At 40.5% G+C, this 18,321-nt stretch overlaps 1 long non-coding RNA gene across 2 annotated transcripts; it reads right to left on the reverse strand.

Annotated features, from left to right (window-relative positions):
- Nucleotides 1–6,366: 6,366 nt before the first annotated feature.
- On the reverse strand, nucleotides 6,367–18,273 carry LOC104913051 (uncharacterized). 2 transcript variants are annotated; one of them, XR_014886072.1, is made up of 5 exons: nucleotides 16,630–18,273; nucleotides 15,657–15,721; nucleotides 7,670–7,888; nucleotides 7,113–7,195; nucleotides 6,368–6,921 (listed from the first exon to the last, which is right to left on the reverse strand). It is a non-coding gene; the product is annotated as an uncharacterized LOC104913051 (long non-coding RNA). The 2 variants fall into 2 exon arrangements; XR_002119407.3 differs by lacking the exons at nucleotides 15,657–15,721; nucleotides 16,630–18,273 and having other exon boundaries at nucleotides 6,367–6,921; nucleotides 7,670–15,650.
- Between the last annotated feature and the right edge of the window lie 48 nt (nucleotides 18,274–18,321).

The following is an 18,321-nucleotide window of genomic DNA, read 5'->3' on the forward strand; positions in this document are numbered from 1 at the left end:
CCGGACGGACTGCTGGGTTACTTTGAGCCGAGCGGATCAGATCGCTGTGCGGCGATGGGGGAGGGAACTTCCAGCGACAGCCAAAGCAGAAAATGAAATTAACGAGCTCCGAGCACCCCCTCACCTCTAGGGCTCATATCGCTGCTTCTTACACTTCTTCCCATCGTTTTTCACTGCCAAGCAGGGCTTTTTCTTCTCTTAAATTCTCTCCCCCTCGAGGCACTGCGCTGAGTGACCACAGTTGCTCTGAGGTGGGGTTGCAGACCCAGCTTGTGCTGATTGCAGCCGCTGGAGCTCTGCAGAACCTTCCAGAACCTTCTGGAACCACAGCTGCCCCACGCAGGTGCACAAAGGTGCAGATTGCAGCAGGGGCTGCCGCTGTCTGATTGGTCCACCTCTATTACACAGCACTTACTTGGGAAGCCTAAAGTTGGGCCTTAGTTACGAATTTAGGCTTTGTTGTGCAGAAGGAATAAGGATGAGGTGTCTGTGCAAAAGAAGCTGATATTTAGGAAGCATAAAAGAAAGATAGGGGGTCCCTGCAAAACAAGATAAAGCTGAGAAGAAGCATTTTGGTCACAAGGATCTGATTAAACAAACTTACGTTGCAGATACACGACAGAAGATGCTAGCTTAGCACCTGCATGTAAATCTTGTTTAGTGGACGTAACAAAGAGGGATAGATTTTACAGGATGCAAAGATAGTTCCAGTTGGGCAAAACAACAAGCTCTGAATCCAGATTACAAAGTGTGTATAAAGACAGGAAACAACGGAGTTATCTGTGGGGGTGGAGGGTGTGAGCTGCGGGCTGCGGGAGGTGAACTGAGGAGAATGTGAGCCTATGTCAGCCTATGGGGTAAGGGCTCAGCAGCATTGGGGTGCAGGGATAAAAGAGGGGCTGTGTCCCTTAGCACTTGGAGATGGCCCACAGGGGTATCCCTCACTGGATTCTCCCTTTATTTGAATAAATAAAGGTGAAGACTTTGCTCTCTTTTTAGGATAAGGATGATTGGGCGAGCTTATTGTAGCAAAATTTTCCTAACAGTGGGATGGTCTCCATCCGCCTCATGACCCTGACCTGCTACTGAAATTGGACTTCTGTGCCATTTACACCCACTGCACTTTGCTGGGTTGTCTGTATGGAGACCCCAGAGGAACTGGTGCTGATTCCTGGCTTAGAGCTGCCTTCCACATGCCATCAGTGAGACACTTTGGGAGCCGTTTAATATGTGCAACGCCGATTTTGTATAGCGATAATTGTTTTAATCAGAATGTTGTGCAGTATGAAGTCAAACACATTACAGAAGTCTAAATATATTATGTCAACACAACTACTTTAAATTAAGCAGAGCTAGGCCCAACTCAAGAGCTGTTCATTAGGAAGTAGTGTTGATTTAGGAGGCAACTATCTTGTCCCAGAAGAACTGTTATCCTAATAATTTTTCCTAGGATGGAGCTGCTGGGAGGGAAAGAGGAGCACTACAGTGCCCCTCTATTCACTGCATGATGTAGGGTACGTACAGCAAAAGATATAGCAGCATTTAATGCATGTCTTAGTGACATTTAGTCCTGGTGATGCTATCATCACTGTTATCTTTTCAGTAGCATAGGTACTGCAGATCTTCCTGTTGTCTGCAGTAATTAAATATCAAGATGCCTATCCTAAGTGTGACCGTGTTATTGTGAGAGGGCGAAAACCTTGAAAGCTGTCCAGGGGTTAATTTTGTAGATGTATTGCTTTTTTAAAAATGGTTCATAGAACCATTTCGTGTAGACAGTAATGGACTCATTTTTCAAAGGTGCTGATCAATGAAGGTAGCATATGAGCAGGAGACTACGCAAGCTTAAAAGAAAGGATGACCAAGATGCTCTCTGTGCTGTTCTGTTCCCCTGACATGAAACAGAAATCTCTGCTTATGCATTCCTCTGCCACTTATTTGAAACCAATTTAAATTGAGTATTAAAAGTTGTAGATAGTGTTCAGCGTGCAGAAAACAGACAAGGGATAATGAGAAAGGGGCATGGCATAAGTAAACAGGCTCCTGACTCCTGCCATTCCCTCTTGGCAATGCCTTTTCTGAAAAGGGAGGAAAGGAAAAGAAAACCTTTTGCTTCAGCTGGCAGAGTGATATCAGATACAGATTGTCTTTAAACTGCATTCTAAGTGAGTTAAAGTAACTAACGAACCTTAACGATAGTTCTGGTGGAAGGACAATCCTTCAGTATTTTTTCTTTTATTCTAAAGGGAAGAACATCTGCTTTTCTTCACTTTTGGCCTCTTTGCTCTTTGGACCCCAACTCTAACAAGGCTGTATTTTAGCCCCTATCCCCATGCCGATGTGTGCAGCATGTATACACCATCACAATCTGTTCATATTAAAGCTATTATTTTGATTCCTAAGCATTTTGTAGGGTTTACATTTTTCCAGTAACTGTATTTTTCTCAGGAAAATTAGAAGTGCAGAACAGTACAGAATAAGCTCTCGTTCTCAGTCACGTTTACTGTACACAGAGAAGATTTATATGAATGGGAGACAAGAGACTGTGTATCAGCAGAACTGATGTCTCAAACCACTCCTACACAGTGATGATTTCTGTTTTAGCCTCTACCACAGATCTTGTTACAGTGAGGGCTATGGTTCAGCAGCTAGAAAGTGCTCTGTGAGCTCAGCATTTTCTGTATCCTCATACAGAGCTGTTCACAAACCATGTTTTCCTTTAACCAGATCAGTAAGCAGAAGGGGACACAAGGTTCACCTGTTAATGTGACCACTGTTCGTTGACCAAAGTGCAGGCTTTAGCTGGACCCATTCAAGCCAACTCACTGTACATCCTCTGGGAACTTGTACAGTCTCTCTCAGAGGCTCATATTTTTGGACACAACCCAAGCTGCACCACGTGTGTTGAGGATATTTTGAACAGTGGAGGAGAACCACCCACCACCCTGGCTAAAATTCAGATTGATTAGGACCCCCTCCAGTCTCTGCTTCCTGATGATTAAAGGCTAGAGATCGCTTGTAGAGGTGACACCTGTCAGTATGAGTTATCAAAACACATTAATTGGTCACTTAGTGGTGTGTCAGTTTGTTTTTGAACTAAAGGAAGCGTTCTGTTTAATTCAAGTAGTTTTAACTACCACCGGATCTTCAGCATAAGGAATGATTGCAAAGCTGTAACCCAGTTTGAAAAAGGAAGACAGCAAGGCCGAACTAAACTGGCAGGTTTGGAAATTCAAATTCAGTAGCAGTTCAAGTTATGCACTACTCTTAGGTTTAAAAAAAAAAAAAAAAAAAAAAAAACCTAATTCTATTTTAAAGACTCATTTTCCACAAATGGCTGAGCTGTTTAAGTTAAAGTGAATAAATACCTAATGAGCCATTAAAGTCTATAAGAGTGTATGGCCTCCGGGCAGTGGTACCTGGATTCAGCCAATTATAGTTCCCTACGATAAGATGAAGACATCAGGTTGTTATTGGAATATATAAAGGTTGAAGACACTGTTAATAAGTCACTACAGGATGTGATAAAATTGTTTAAACTGTTTAAAAACTCTCAATGTGTTTTGCTAGACACATTTTTACTGCTAGGTTTTTCCTCCATAAAGTCTAATCCTTTCTTTGCACAGCCTTGAGAACTACGCTCTGCAATATTGCATTAATACCAAAATGTGATTTGTTTCTACATTTCCACGTTTTTAGCACGTACTCTGGAGGTTATGAAATATTAATAGCAGCAATTCTTCAAGCATGGCATAGAGAGAACAGGAAGGAAAAGAAAGAAATTAAGGAAATACCAAAAAGTGTTTTTAAAAACCAAAGCAACTGTCCAAGAAAGGGGCCATAAATTGTGAAAGCTCTGTTTGCCTTTAAGTAATACCAGCCTCATGGAAATTATTCACACACAGCTCCTATATATCTATCCCTACGTCTTTTCAAGCTGAAGAACTCTGCCTATTCATAATGAGAATTTTCTTGTGTTGAATCTGTTTATTAATCTTTAATTATTTTACCCCATGGAGCCAAGCATATAAGATTTGACTATACAACCCAAATACATAATGAGAAACATGAGAAATCACCCTGAGCACATAGGCACTAGACTTGCAAAGATTTGTATTTGTGCATAATTTTCATCCCTCGGGTTTCAGTTTTCGGAGGGGAACACAGATTTGTCCTCTCCCTGACTCACCCCTGAGGCATACGTTCCTGAAGTACTTCTGCACAACTTCTTTGTGGTCTTTTAAACCCTTCAGTGCCATCAAGCCCACCTAAAGTCAGGCCTGGCTAACCCAGATGCACCACAACACGAGATTTTGCTGCTTTCTCTTCTTTTCCCTGAGCTTGTTTCTCCCCTGTCCATCTGTTTTCTGTTGACTTTACCTGGCAGGTTTTCGGGGCAGTCTTGCACAGCATTTAGTGCAGTAGCATCTTGGTCTCTCTCCAGGGCTACTTGCTGTGGCTCTACCCAGCTTAACTAACTAATGTAAAGGCAGTGCATCAGGGGGCAGTTAATGGCACGATTCACAGGGGCTAAGGTTAAGCATATGAATAAATACGCACCCAGTGAAAGGCTGCCTGTTAAGAGCCTGAAACATTCCATTTGTTAAAGTCACCAAGCCTTTTAGCAGGAGAAAATTTTCTGTACTATTTTCTTTACGACTTGCTCTCCTATGACTTAAGTAGCAGTTATTTAAAGAATTGTGATTCTGTCTTAAGAACTGCCATATAAAAGCCATAGACCACACTATATTTTTACAAGGATATTACAAACCTCCCTGACTGATCAAGGTTTCTGACAGGCACATTTACACATTTTCATTCCCTCTGCTTTCTCGCATAAATGTACTGAAGGTTAAAAGCACACAGTGTCACTGGCATAGCTTTATTTCCCAGCAGCATAAGTTGCAGAAAGACTTATGTTTGAGCCCTGAACCGAGGAGCATCTCGCCTTATCCCCTCCTGTGCCTGGAGCAGAGCTTTGGGCCACAGTGCTGCTGAATTATCACCGATGACTAATTCAGCTTTTCCCACTGTCACAGTTCTATTCTGTTTTGGCTCAAAGTCACCAAAGGGGAATAATCTTTCTACTAACTTACAGGACCAGAACCTCAGCTTGAGTAAGTCATCATAATTCAAATGACATCAACAGAAATAAGATGGTATTATGTCAGTTTGTTTTTTATGTACGGTTGTTGCTCCAAAATGTGCATCCTTGCTTCAGTGTTGCAATATGAAATATTATATTCCTTGTACATGCAGTCCTTCTCAGTTGTGCACAGGTGACCAATTCCAAACTTAGTCAAGACTGGAAGACCTGGAATATCATGGTACCATAGAAATGCTGGGTCCTGGTGAGAATGTCTTACTGTTCAGAGCTGCACCTTCCCAATGAATGTAAGTGTAGTGATGCTACAGAAGGGAATTTACTGAGCATGTGGCTCTCTGTGGCTGTGCAAATGAAGGGTTTGAGAGCTCTTTCTTGGAAAATACAGTACCAATCTTCATCCTATGAAATGGCTTCATTGATTTGAATCTCCTGATTTCACACCTACCTCTCTCATTAATGGCTTACAGTTGGGTCCCTGACTTCACAGGGGTTTATTTATGACACTGCAGTCTTAGTGGCGACTCACCAATCTTAATTTCCTATAGACCCAAGGAAAGGAAGGGGGATGAGAGAAGATACAGTTAAAGTCACATAACAAAGCAAATAAGGAATCTGACTACGTGATAAATACATTCTAAAGGAGAGCAATATAATCTCAGACAATAAGGAGAGGCTGAAAGTTGGGACATTTGACTACTGGCAAATTACATTTACATCAGCCCTGCCTTTTTGTCTGTTACAGATTGCTCACAGCTACAAATCAAATGTCCAGGTATAATAGATAATGAAGAGCTAACTTCCTAATGGCACTTCCAGTCATGACTGTGGACTGCAATCTCCTTTTTATTAAGGGATATTATTTTCTTGTTTCTTGATTACATTCTTCAAGTTGTTGTGGTTGGTTTTTTTTTGCATTTCTTTTGCATTTTCTTACTATTACTATTATATATTATTAGGATGCTGCTAGCTACAGACCAAGAACATAACTTAAAACTTGTTGTGAACAGCTGTGCTTGTTAGTCTAAGACAAATTGTTTCAGAAGTCCCAAGGTATAATGAATATGTATAGGTGACAGGAAAAAAATGTAGGTTGGTTTCAGAAGTGTTTCTGAAATGCATACATTTTTTAAAGATTATTACAAATATATTTGGTAATTTAAAGGACGGATTACCTATGGGTTGGATGCAAGGGTAAGTACGTTTTTATTATTATTATTATTATTATTTTTAAAAGGGTCCATTCTTTGCTTTGAAGAAGTAGAATAAAGTAAGTGGGCATACACAACAGTAACACACATTTAATTTTCTCCAAGAAAAGAAAGCCAGTCTTTATTTTTGTTTGCAGCCGCGAGAGTAAATATAGAAATGAAAAGATTATAAAGTATGATAGTAATTTCATACAATGTAAACTATAATTGCACTACAATCTGCAGCCATCAAAAGAACGTAATGTGAGAACCACCTGAAAAGACAAATTAAGCTGGCTAGGTAAACTTCCCAACTGGAATGGAAGCTGAAAAGAAAGAAATAAATCACTATTCTTCGTAAACACTGTGCTGCAGATGAACACCTCAGGTTCCCCTGCTTGTACTGCTGCCCTGCTTGTTGGGCATCCACTTGGAGTTTAGGAGCAATCTATAAGGGCCTGACAGGTCACCTAGATTTTGAATACCAGAGAAAAAATTCTTTACATTTTTAAAGTCTCCAGTAGCTGGATCCACACTTCATTAGGCTGCTCCACTTCTTGTTCAACCATGTTTTGAAGTCATATAGCAGCTTTCACTCCAGAATCTCAGTGTTCCTTCAAACAGCATCTATGTGAGCAAGAATAAAATGCTAAAGAAGCCAGTAGAGATTAAATTATTTCTGAAGAATCATTCAGCAAGCATTAACCAGAAAGAACTGAAGAAACAAGCACCTCCATGCCAAGCCTGGTCTGTAAGCCAAACATTGAGCAGTTCTCATTGTTGTGCTCACGCTCCTGGAACTACATCCCATTGCTTACCTGTCCATGGAATGGAAGCTCCACTATGCTGGATGAAGCTCACCCAATGATTCTGTGTTTATAGTGGTTCTGTAGAACTGAACCTGCAAGGATATCACAGGAAGAGAGGAAGGCCTTCAGTTATTTGCAGCATCATCAAGAGCAGTGCCTTTACTCCAGTTATAGTTAGCAGCTACTTATTCTCAGCAGCTTTAAGCAGCAGAAAGGAACTACAGAATGACTACAGGGATAGCCCCTTCAGATCTAAAGATGAAAAAATGTAAACCAACATTTTAATGTGTGATGTTCACTTCTGTTTTTTTGTGATTTTTTTTTTTAATTTTATTTTAAGAGCTATGAAAGATAAATTTTCTTCCTGAACTTGTTTTTGCTTTTTTGTTTATGTTTTTAAACATATATAAATTTTTTTCTCTGTGCTTTGATGTTTTCCAGACTGAGAAACTCGTGAGCTCAGGTCTCTGTCACACGATAGAATCCTTGGATATCTACAGGGCAAAAAGGCCAGAGAAGTGCTTCTTCTGCTATTGACACAAAGCACAGAAGTATCAGCCACACACCTGAGTGCCGCTTGAACGAGGATGAATTGTGTTCTGAGCCTGCATTGCTCAGCTGGAGAGATCACAGGCTGCTCTGCTTCATCCCTCCATCCCAGTGCACAGAGACTGGCTCAACAGAGCAAGTTCAGTCCAGATGGTGCAAACCAAGCTTCTGCAGTCTCTGTTTTCCTACCCTTGCTTAATGAGAATCCTTGCTTGTCAAAACGATGAACCTACAGACTGATAATGAACGCTGTTATTAGTGATTCCATTTATAATGCAAACGTCTCTCTTTCTAACTGTGAATTAATGAAGAAAACAGGGTCACAAAGATGTAACTAAGGAAATCTTTCTGTCTTTGGATTTGCTAAATTTGCTCAGATATAAAAAGTGAATCTGCCCACCCAGCCGCTTTTCCCTAATCTGTTCTAAGCAGAGCAGTAGCACAATGACAGAAAATAATATTGTCATTTAACTTAACACTCAGCAAATGCAATCCAGTCAGAGCTGTGCAGTGTTTCATAAACTTTGAATAGACTGAGCACTCCTTCCTTGTGAATTAGATATTGCAACCATTTTACAAAAAGGTAAATTGAGACATACAGGGATTAAGACCAGCAAGACTGATTTCTGTGGGTCAGCTGTTCTTCTTTCCAGAGTCACCAAGAAAACATCTCTCTTCTTCTGTCATAGACTCTGATTGATATTGGTTTACAGTTGGTTCATTAAGCTGGACGCCTACAACTTGTCACTGGTGATTGCTCAAGAAAAAGGGGAACTGTTGAAGTTAATCCAGAAAGGAAGCAGGTGAGACTTGAGTCCAGAATCTTAGTTTCCACATATAACTACAAAGCCAATCTGGTTCCTAAAGTGACATTACCAAGAGGTTTGGAAGGCCCTCTGCACTTAGGAAGAAAATAGATAAGCCAAGGAGAAAAATTAATACGCTTAAATTAAATACGGCAACAACAAATAAAACACCAGACTATTTGTTATATACCATAGACTCTGTAGGAAAGCACTGCACCCATTATTTCTTATTATTGCTCCAGGAAAGAAATTCATAGGGAAGGCAAGAAAAATGAAGTTAGCAATGATTTTTCACTGTGAACATTTCTCCAGGGATGAGTTATAAAGGAAAAAAAATGTAGCCTGAGAGAAGAGAGCTAGAAAGAAAGGATTATCTACATTTATGTATTTAGTGAGACACTTGCACCCACACTAATGCTGTTATAGGGAAACCATTAAACAGCACTTTTACACCTCTTTTTATTTTGTCTTAATGCATGGAAGAACCGTTTAGTCAAGAAGTAGTAAATTGAACTACGCATTATGGCTAAAGCTGCAGTAGGTAGGAAGAGAGAATCCAGTGTGATGCAAAGTCCTTCCATTAGGATAAATCTCTGTTGTATGGGCTGATTACTGGAGTGGTTGCATGCACTAACTGCAGGACTTTCTCTTCACATGACTACTATACCCAGTTTTAAGTAAGATAGCCATACAAGCTGATCTTATCTGGGGAAAGCTGAATGCCAAGGCTCCCTAAGCATCCGCTGTGTCACGGAGGACCAATGACACTAGCACATACTCTGTGAATAAAAATGCATACAGAACAGACAGGTCTCAAAGCAAAGTGAGCAGATGGGCTGGCAGACAGCAATGAGGAGGTGCGGCATAACAAGAAAATGAGAAGTTTTCAAACACGGAGCGGTAGCAGAGGGAGATCAGGTAGAAAGGGTTGCAAATTGTTGATCTTAAAAGTGGTTCGGAAGCATCATAGAGTGAGAAGTCAAGAAGGATGACAGCGTTTGGGTCAACAGTAGGCTTTAGATGAAAGGTAATACTACATGAAGTGATGCATCCTAACATCATACAGAAGAGTAGGTACTGAAATGCAGATAAGTAAATAGAAGAAAGGCTAGTGGAAATACAGAAGAAAGAAAGAATATTGAGTAAACATGCCATTCAGAGGGTGGGATAGCTAAAAATCCAACAAAAGTTAGTGCAGAATGAGGTTGCTGTTTAATAAGTTAGCACCAGCTGTTCAGTGGAGGATGGAAGGATTACGTTCATTATTTTATAAATTCAGTTGCCAAATCAAACCTTAGAATCATTGGCCAGAATTGTCAATTGCAAACAAGGATTATGGTAAATCTTTTGCAGAGGCATTGAAATGAAGCAGAAATGTATTTCCTGCCTCTCAAAATGTCCTAAAAATTCCTGATGGATCAGGAAACCTTAGTGCCTACCGACCTAGAGCTTTCCCAGTTCAATATCAGTCTAATGCTGTATTAGGATGACTGTTGTCAGCGTATCTCCAGGGTGTGCAAAGGATGTGACTCAAACTTGAGCTCTTGGCCTGGAGGTGCTGGCAGAGGAGATCTGTCAGAGCCCTGGCTCTCTTCTGTGCACGCTGACGCTGGCTTCATTGTTTGTCCCCTCTGATCATCTCCCCTTGGGGGAGGTGAGGGGATGGCAGCCATGGATTGCCTGTGTTGTAGCTGGTAGGACGTCAGCCTGCTCAAACACATGGGTCCAGACTCGTGCCCAAGTTAGCTTATCAACAAAGCTTATGAGCTCCAACCAATCCCTTCATTAATATACATGTACAGTTTCCAAAATGGAGCTAGCCCACATCTGCCTAGCTTAGAGTACTGACAGTGGAGGCGGATTTGTGCGATATAATGGGATACAACATTGATAGAAGCTGTAGCCCTAAGTCACCAGGGTTCATCAGTAAGTCAAGGAGAGGAAACCACTCATTGGCTTAAGACTTGGCACATGCTCACTGCACCAGAGCTGGCTAAAAGTAAAGACTGAAAGTTCCCTCGACAGTCTGTGCATTGACCTCACAGGCATCCTTAGGGGTTTCTTTGGGAAATATTGCTTATTGAATTATTGATCATCTGACTAAGCAGAGATGGAAATAACTGATCTACTGCTGAAGTGAAAATAAAGAGCAGGGAAAGAAAAGGAAGTGGTAAAATATAGAAGAGTTGAAGTATGGACCACAAACACTATCTATATTAAAGGATATTCATGTTATTCTATGATAGAATAACAACATTATCCCTTCTGGCTCATGTTAATACTTTGGCTAAATCCTTTAAGTAGATTAGGAAGAATTATGGGACCTTACTGGAGGAAAAAACCTATAAACAGGTAGCGTGCATACTTTCATATAGATAGCTTCCAACAAAGTGCTGCCCTGGAACAGAAAGAAGGGAACAACCAGACACTGGATTCTTGAGGGGGTAATTAGTGAGAAAAACTAAGGCTTGAAATTTTATTTATGTTTACATTTTGGGCTTCTCATAATTTCTCTGCTTAGCTATTCCCCATCACTCTGGACAAATTTCAAGACAAATTCCTTCACTCATAAAAAAGCAACCCCAAGCACTTAAAGAAGGATTGCAAAAACAAGCTTCATGCTGCTTAACTTCATCTCTTTATGTGGCTTAATGTGTTTTTTTTTGTTTGTTTGTTTTTTGTTGTTTTGGTTGTTTTTTTTTTTACACTTACTGGGTTATATTCCAGCCAGGCTAAGCTGCTGAAGTCCCACTGAATCAATGAGGTGGTGCTAAATCCTCTGATTTTCACCCTCTAGCTGGTGTTCTGACAAGCTAAACATATTACATTCCTCCACGCTTCTCTATTAATAAGAAAAGCTTCAAAATATAACTCAGATCACTCCAATAGTAACCTGCAGTAAATGTACAGCATCTGAATGTATACACACATCCTCAAGTTACTATAATTTTTGATAGGCTTTGTTTTGGCCCCTGGTTTTCTTTTGTTTTCCTCTTCAAGCAGTACTTCTCAGGCTGCATACTTATCTAACTGGAGTCTTTGCCCACCCTGAATGCACAGCAAAACTCCCCTCACAGAACAGCACACCCAGACAAAACAACACACTGTTTAAAAATGCATGCATTCCTTGTTTGTGCACGCACACACAAAAAACAACACCTGTGATTTCAAATTCATCAGGAAAAACTTCAAGGACATCCAGGGCAGACTGACACTGACCCAGCAGAAGTGAGGCCTGTGATAACTTTCCCTTTAATCTGGTTTTCTCCTGCAGTCACCTTTTGCTTCCTCTTCTCTATTGATACTGTTGTTGTTATTCTGAAACGTTCCCGGGACCTCTCTGCTACATCCTGAAGCTTCTGTACTCATCAAGAAACAGACAAGCACCTTCATCCCAAGGCACAAAACATAACTGAAAGAGCACAGACCATCAGCACATCACACACAGAGGTGTGCACGTATCCATAAAACTGATTAAATATGCTAACTTTACAGACGAACTGTTCATTACCATTATACAGAAGAGATCCACTATCTGAAGTACTGCTTATTTAATTATTCTTAGGTATTTTCCATCTCCTTTATTCTTGTGTGGGTATTTATTTTTTATACCATTTTCCAACAGCTTTTTCTCCAGATATTATGAAAGAAGAGCTGGGTTAGGACCTTAAACCCTTTAAAGATTGTGACTGTTTTCAGATTTACTTGGATTAGAGTCATTCTGCAAATTTTCCTGCAAAATATGCCATGCCTCTTATTGCTAGAACACGTATGAGCACTCCCCGCCAGCCTGCCACTCACAGGACAAGCTTACAAAATGCACTTGCTGTGTACATGCATACCCAAGTGAGAGAAGGCAAATATCATTTCTCCTTTCTTTTTTTTCCTCTTGAAAAAGGGCAGTTCCCTGGAAATTTGCAGCAGTGTGCCACAGTTTCACATGAAGAGCCGATCTGAGATTGTGATATAAGTCAGTCACTTGATTGACAGCATGTGAAGAATTATTTTTCTGTTCCTCACCCTAATGAAATTCCTGTGAGATGAGTGCCAAGAGCAGCAAGAAAGATGATGCTGGGACCCAAAAATGAAGCCTGACTTTTTTGCATCTGTTCAGATCATTTTAAAAGGGAAACACAGGTGAGTGCCTAAGCCATGGGTTGGTAATTCCTCCATGCCTGAGGAACTGGATGGATGTACATTTCAGAAATCCCATCTGTAAATCAACTGCAGGAGAATAGCAAAGACTGGGGCCAAACAGCAATAGAACCACACTGGGGGGAAGCCATCAGGGCATCAAGGCAAACTTGAATTCAATCACACACACTTGAAGCTTCAGAAAGTTCCCTGTAGACACAAACCATCTTCTCAGCCCTATGTGAAGGCAGGACTTGATCCACGGGGCAAGCACACTTACTGGATGAGAAGGGCTTGTTCACTCACTTTGTTCCTGTGGTATTGTCTTGCTGGATCCCGGCATCCCATCCGACATGCTTCCTTTGCTGCTCTGGGAAATGCTTTTCTCGCAGTGAGGCTCTAATTGTTCAAATGCCAAGGAGGACTTTGGAGCACTGCCATATATTATGGGATATATTAGTTATTTTACTCCTTACAGCCATTGAGCTGGAAGGACTGAGGGGAGAGGTAACGGCCTGAAGGGATGAGGAGCAGTGTGAGTGGGTAGCAGATGAAGGGAAGAGAGTGGGCAAGCAAGCTTTCAGGGCATGTGGCATCCCACACCCATCAACGTGAGTAAAGGTTTAAAGGTAACATCTTTACGTCCAGTTGAAAATGTCCTTCTAACACGATGCTCCAGTGTTTCCATTTTCAGTTTTACGGCTCATCTCTATGATCCTGAGAGCGCGTGGGAAGCAACATACAAATGGGAATAATAGAAATTAATTACTCCGTTAACACAAGTGGATGAAATGCAGGCCCTATTGAAATTAATATCAAAGGACTTTCACCAAGGGCAGGGCTTCACTTCACGGGACGTACTGTGGCACAAAGCCAGCGTCAGTAGATCAGCATCGGGGCAGCTCCAAGCGGCTGTGCTGGCAGTGATGGAGTACGGGCACAGTCTGTTTTTTTCAGCTTCCTTATTCCTATTAACACATGCAAATGATGTGCATTTCTTTGTCCTTTTCGCTCCAGCAGCCTCAGTTAACTCGCTGTTAACATAGATTTTATTTCATCTTTTGAATTGGAGGGGAAAAAAAGAACAACAAGCAGTGATGGAGGGATATGAAGAATTGCAAAGTAACAAAGCACAGGCACATATACTGAACCTACCTTATCCTTACAGGAAGAACCTGATTAGAAGTAGTGGACTAAAATGTACAGCATGAAAGCATCCAAAGAGCAGAGGGGTTTGTAAACTCATGAATAAGTTTGTCAGATAACTCTCTGCTCTGTTGCATTTTTAGCTGTATCCTTGTAAGTGTTCCAGAACAGTGGCCTTTGCATATTCCACAACTATGTTCTGAACATATTTATCAGACATATGCCATTCAGTGGTGGTTGTTAAATGCTCTATCCGTAAACCATTATGCTCTCTTATATTGAAGTTTCACTGCAACAGGCAGCTGTTTGACAGCGAATAAACTCCTGGGGACAGCAGCAAATCAAATTAAATATATCTCTACAGAGCTATCATAGGGGACTGCGTGGTTTGATAGGCTGCATCAAGAGCAATAAGTACACAAAGGAAGAGCAAACCTGAGATAAATCAAGATAGACCAAATGAGCAAGCAGTCAGACAAATCATTATGGGCTCCCTGAAAGTCATTAGGAGTTCTAGCATTCATTTCAATAGGAGCTGTATTTCAGCTGTCTGTCTGCACAGGAAGTTTTTAATCCTGTAAGAGTCAGAGAGATTGTCTAATTGCTGTCCTCTTCCCACTCACTTTTATGAACTTGGCTGTGGGAAATGATACTGCTAATACATAAGCGTGCTGAGAAAAATACTTGTGCAACAGCATGTTAATAAAGAAGATTTGGTTCACTTTCTTTTGTAGCATTTGCTTTCCTCATATAAACCTTTAAACAACTTAAGAGTTTAGCAGTGGCACTTCAGGAAGCACGAAGTGCTTACATCCTTCAATATATCAAACCTTTCTTCAACATATTTTCTACCCCAAACCTCAATACTCCCTTTCTCAGCCACGTCTTTCAACTTGGCCATACTCAAATCCTCAGTATCATTTCCTTCTGAAAAAGTAATGATAAGTCCATGTAGAAGTTAGAACAATCTTGTTCTGCTTTAAAAGCACGTAAACCTACATTATTCATTCTGTTGTTAATGCTCCTTCTCACCTAACAGTTCACAGGTTCCTGATTAAACTGTGTAACCATGGCCTACCACAATAGCCTGTTTTGTTTTTAGTTTTTCTGAGTAACCTTATCTTAATCGGGTTCATAATGAAATCCACGGAGCTGTGCTGCTCCTACTCACAAAGTAATTTCTCATATTCAAATATTACCCTTGTTTTTCATGACCGCTTTGTCAGGCATCTTTCTACAGGCTGCCTGGGAAAAGGTAGGAGAGAAACAGTGGCCAACTGCTTATTACTAACAACTTCTGAGCAAGAAAGGGCTCTGTAGCAGCTGTCCTACTTCCCCCACAGCAGGACTAGCATCCAGTGACATGCAGCCCATGATAAAGTCTATCACTGTCATATTAAAAATAGGCTTTATATGATATATAAATATATTTATATGAAACACGGAGCTTCAGATATTCAATATGGGGTTAAAGACCTCTAGTATAATACATATTTTGGACACAGAGCTATTTGAACTTTGGTTAGAACTCAAAAGGTGTTTGTTCCAATTAAAAGTTTATCCTTTTGCTGAAGCTGATCTCTTAACGTGATTTTCAATTCTTTTTCTCTAGAGAAAATAATACTAAAATTGAGTAACTGTTCCAGGGAAGTTTCTTCATCAAGAGGCTGAAGAATCAAACTACCATTATCTTAGTCCATTTCTTCTACTAAATCTTTGTACTCATTCCCACAGAAACCACAGGAGATGTATTTTGTATGTTGTGAAAGGCTAATCTAAAGCTTAGAGTGAAATACAGAGAAAGGTTGTCTGATGCAAGAAACACTTATCGCTTTCTTCTAACAGGGCTATGTGATAGCTCAGCATGTGCAAACAATCTGAATATCTGCAGCTAGGGCATTATTTGGTCTCTCACTACCTCTCCAGGACACAGTAGAACACAATTCCTGTGGAACTCCATACACGTTGTACCAATGGACACCTCTGTCAGGTGAGAAGAAGAATTGTGCAAGTTGATCATAAAACAAGCATAAGTGACAAAGTAACATCATTTCTATTGATTTGCTTTCAAAAGTGGGATGCAGCTGTGAAACTGTGATGCTTTTATATGCTGCACCTAGCATCATATCAGCTGTCACGGCTTATTAAGGATGTGAGCTACCTAACCCAGGCACTGCATTCCTTTCTAGACACACAGGAACAAAAAAGCACAGCATTAACACACAGAGCAAAGTGGAGATCCAGGCTGAGGAATGGGGCAGCTGGCAAACCCACTGACAGAACTGGTGTTCTTAACCATTGGTGTGGTGGGGCTCCCAGTAAGAGCTGCAGTCAGGCATGTTTCTTTGAGGCATGAACAACACTGTATCTTGTAAGTATTTTATATAATTATTATTTTTCCCCATAGATTGCATAGAGGCAGCCAAGAAAATAAGCAATGGTAGAACATAAAGCAGACCCAGATTGCCATGTCAGCATTCTTCCTCCCTGCTTTTAAGGGCTTAAAGAACCTCTGATTGAAAGTCAAGTCCTACAGGCAGCACCAGGTAACAGTCCAGATAGCACATGTTTTGTGCTGCTGTTTACAGCGTTACACTGTGACCTAGAGCGACATCCATTTCAACAGGACTGCTTAAAAACCTGCACTCCAAACCATTGCCTGCTGCCCTGTGCTGAAAATTGCACGTCACCCAGTTCCAATGGGAGAATACAATTAGTGCTGGGAGGGCAGCTGAAAAGGCAGTGTAAGCCAGTAGTAGAAAGCTGCAACATTATCAAAACTTTTCTCCTTTTTAAATGTCTCGATTCAGAACTAAGCAATGGAAGAAGAGACACTTTTTAAGCTGTTACCCTTTTATTCATGCCATTTTCCTCCCACTCCTAAGACGTACCTTTGGGTGTTATGTGACAGCCGTCAATACCATTGCTCACAGCCTAAGCACCTTTGATACCAATTAGAAAAAAAAAAAAAAAAAATAGAGAAATCAGGAGAAGGCAAATGTATTTGTTAGCTTTTTATCTACAGAGCAATTTACAGAAGGGAAAATTTACCAATGATTTCAGCCTTGACACTTTGAAGTGAAACTCTGTGCAGTGTAACATACTCTAATTCGTCTTAAAATATATTGAAATACGTGACTGTAGCACCAGGAAGTATGACTTCAAGGACCGTGGTATTTCAGTTCCTAACAGGACAGGCAGTTACCTCACCATTATGAGCACGCTTTTAAACACTGGAGCAACACTTCTTGCACATTGTGGGGGGGATGAAGGAAGAAATTGGCCTTCTCTTGGCTTCCTGAGCTGTGAAGGCTCATTTTGTACAATAAAATCCTTCCCTAATGACATGCTTATTATCTTAAGAAGTAGTACAGATGGTGTATATTTTTTCTCTCTTCAGCATTTTTCGTGCTAAAATCACTCTTTAGAAGCTGGAAAATGCAAGCGCTGTTAGACACTCAAGAGCCAATGACCAATGAAAGAAAACTAATAGCAATTAACAGCTGGTGGCTTTTATGAGCAGGCGCTGTCCCACCTTCATCCTCAACTGATTTTTTTTGCATTTGAAGTTGTACTACAAGCTCAATACAGAAGCCACGGTAGGACTTTGGCCTCCCGTTGCTAACTTATCAATGTAACAGATGAAGTGACCTCAGAAAGCAAAACGCAACCAATAACCAAATCCATACACACAGCTGAGAAGGAAATAACTCTGCAGGTGCTACAGTTCTGATAGAGAACAGATGTCATATAACAAATGTGCCCATCCATAATAGCTCCTGTAAGATGCCAGTAATCTTTGCCTATAACCTGCTGCTCGGCCCCACATCTCCAACAACTTAGAACAGCTCCTGGCTAAACCCAGCTGACTGCTAAAGCATGAAGTTGACCAGTTAGTCACAGATATGTGGCATATGCATAAGGTAAGGTAGAGATTCTCATGCATTTAAGGCATCAAGAGAAAAAAAAAAAAAAATTATCAACTTCTGAGTCCAAACATTAAGACTAGAGGATTATGTTCTATTTCCATCAGTAGGTGGTAGATACACATTTAATTACTTCATAGCTCCTGCTTCAAAATATTTAAAAAATAAACCTTTCAGAGTTACCAGAACTCTTTCATTTGAAGTTAACTGTTTTACTCAAATTTGAAGAACTTATAGCATAGAAAGAGGGTTCACTTTCTCCATTCCTCCCAGCCAAGATCATCTTGTACATATTTTACAAGCAACTCAGTTTCACTTTGAGATCTAATTAGCAACATGTCTATTCCACATAGAAAATAAACATGTGAGTAATTTGTTCAGTCTTCTGGTCTGATATTCTAAGCTACAGATATCCACCTTTCAATCAGAAGTGCTTGAAAAAACCATTATCCACAAATATAAATATACTGTAAATACATATAGACACACTGTACTCCCACATGTTCATCTTCCAGGCCTAACATCCATGTCAAACTTCAGACAGAACTTTTAGAATCATAGACTTTAAAAGCTCCATATAAAGACTACACACGTGTGGTTGTGTGGACTACTTACTGTAAGTACTGACCCAAAAGCAAAATATGATGATGCCTCTGA

The sequence above is a fragment of the Meleagris gallopavo genome, chromosome 13 (assembly GCF_905368555.1).
Source record: "Meleagris gallopavo chromosome 13, MGAL_WU_HG_1.1, whole genome shotgun sequence".
NCBI classification, from domain to species: Eukaryota; Metazoa; Chordata; class Aves; order Galliformes; family Phasianidae; genus Meleagris; species Meleagris gallopavo.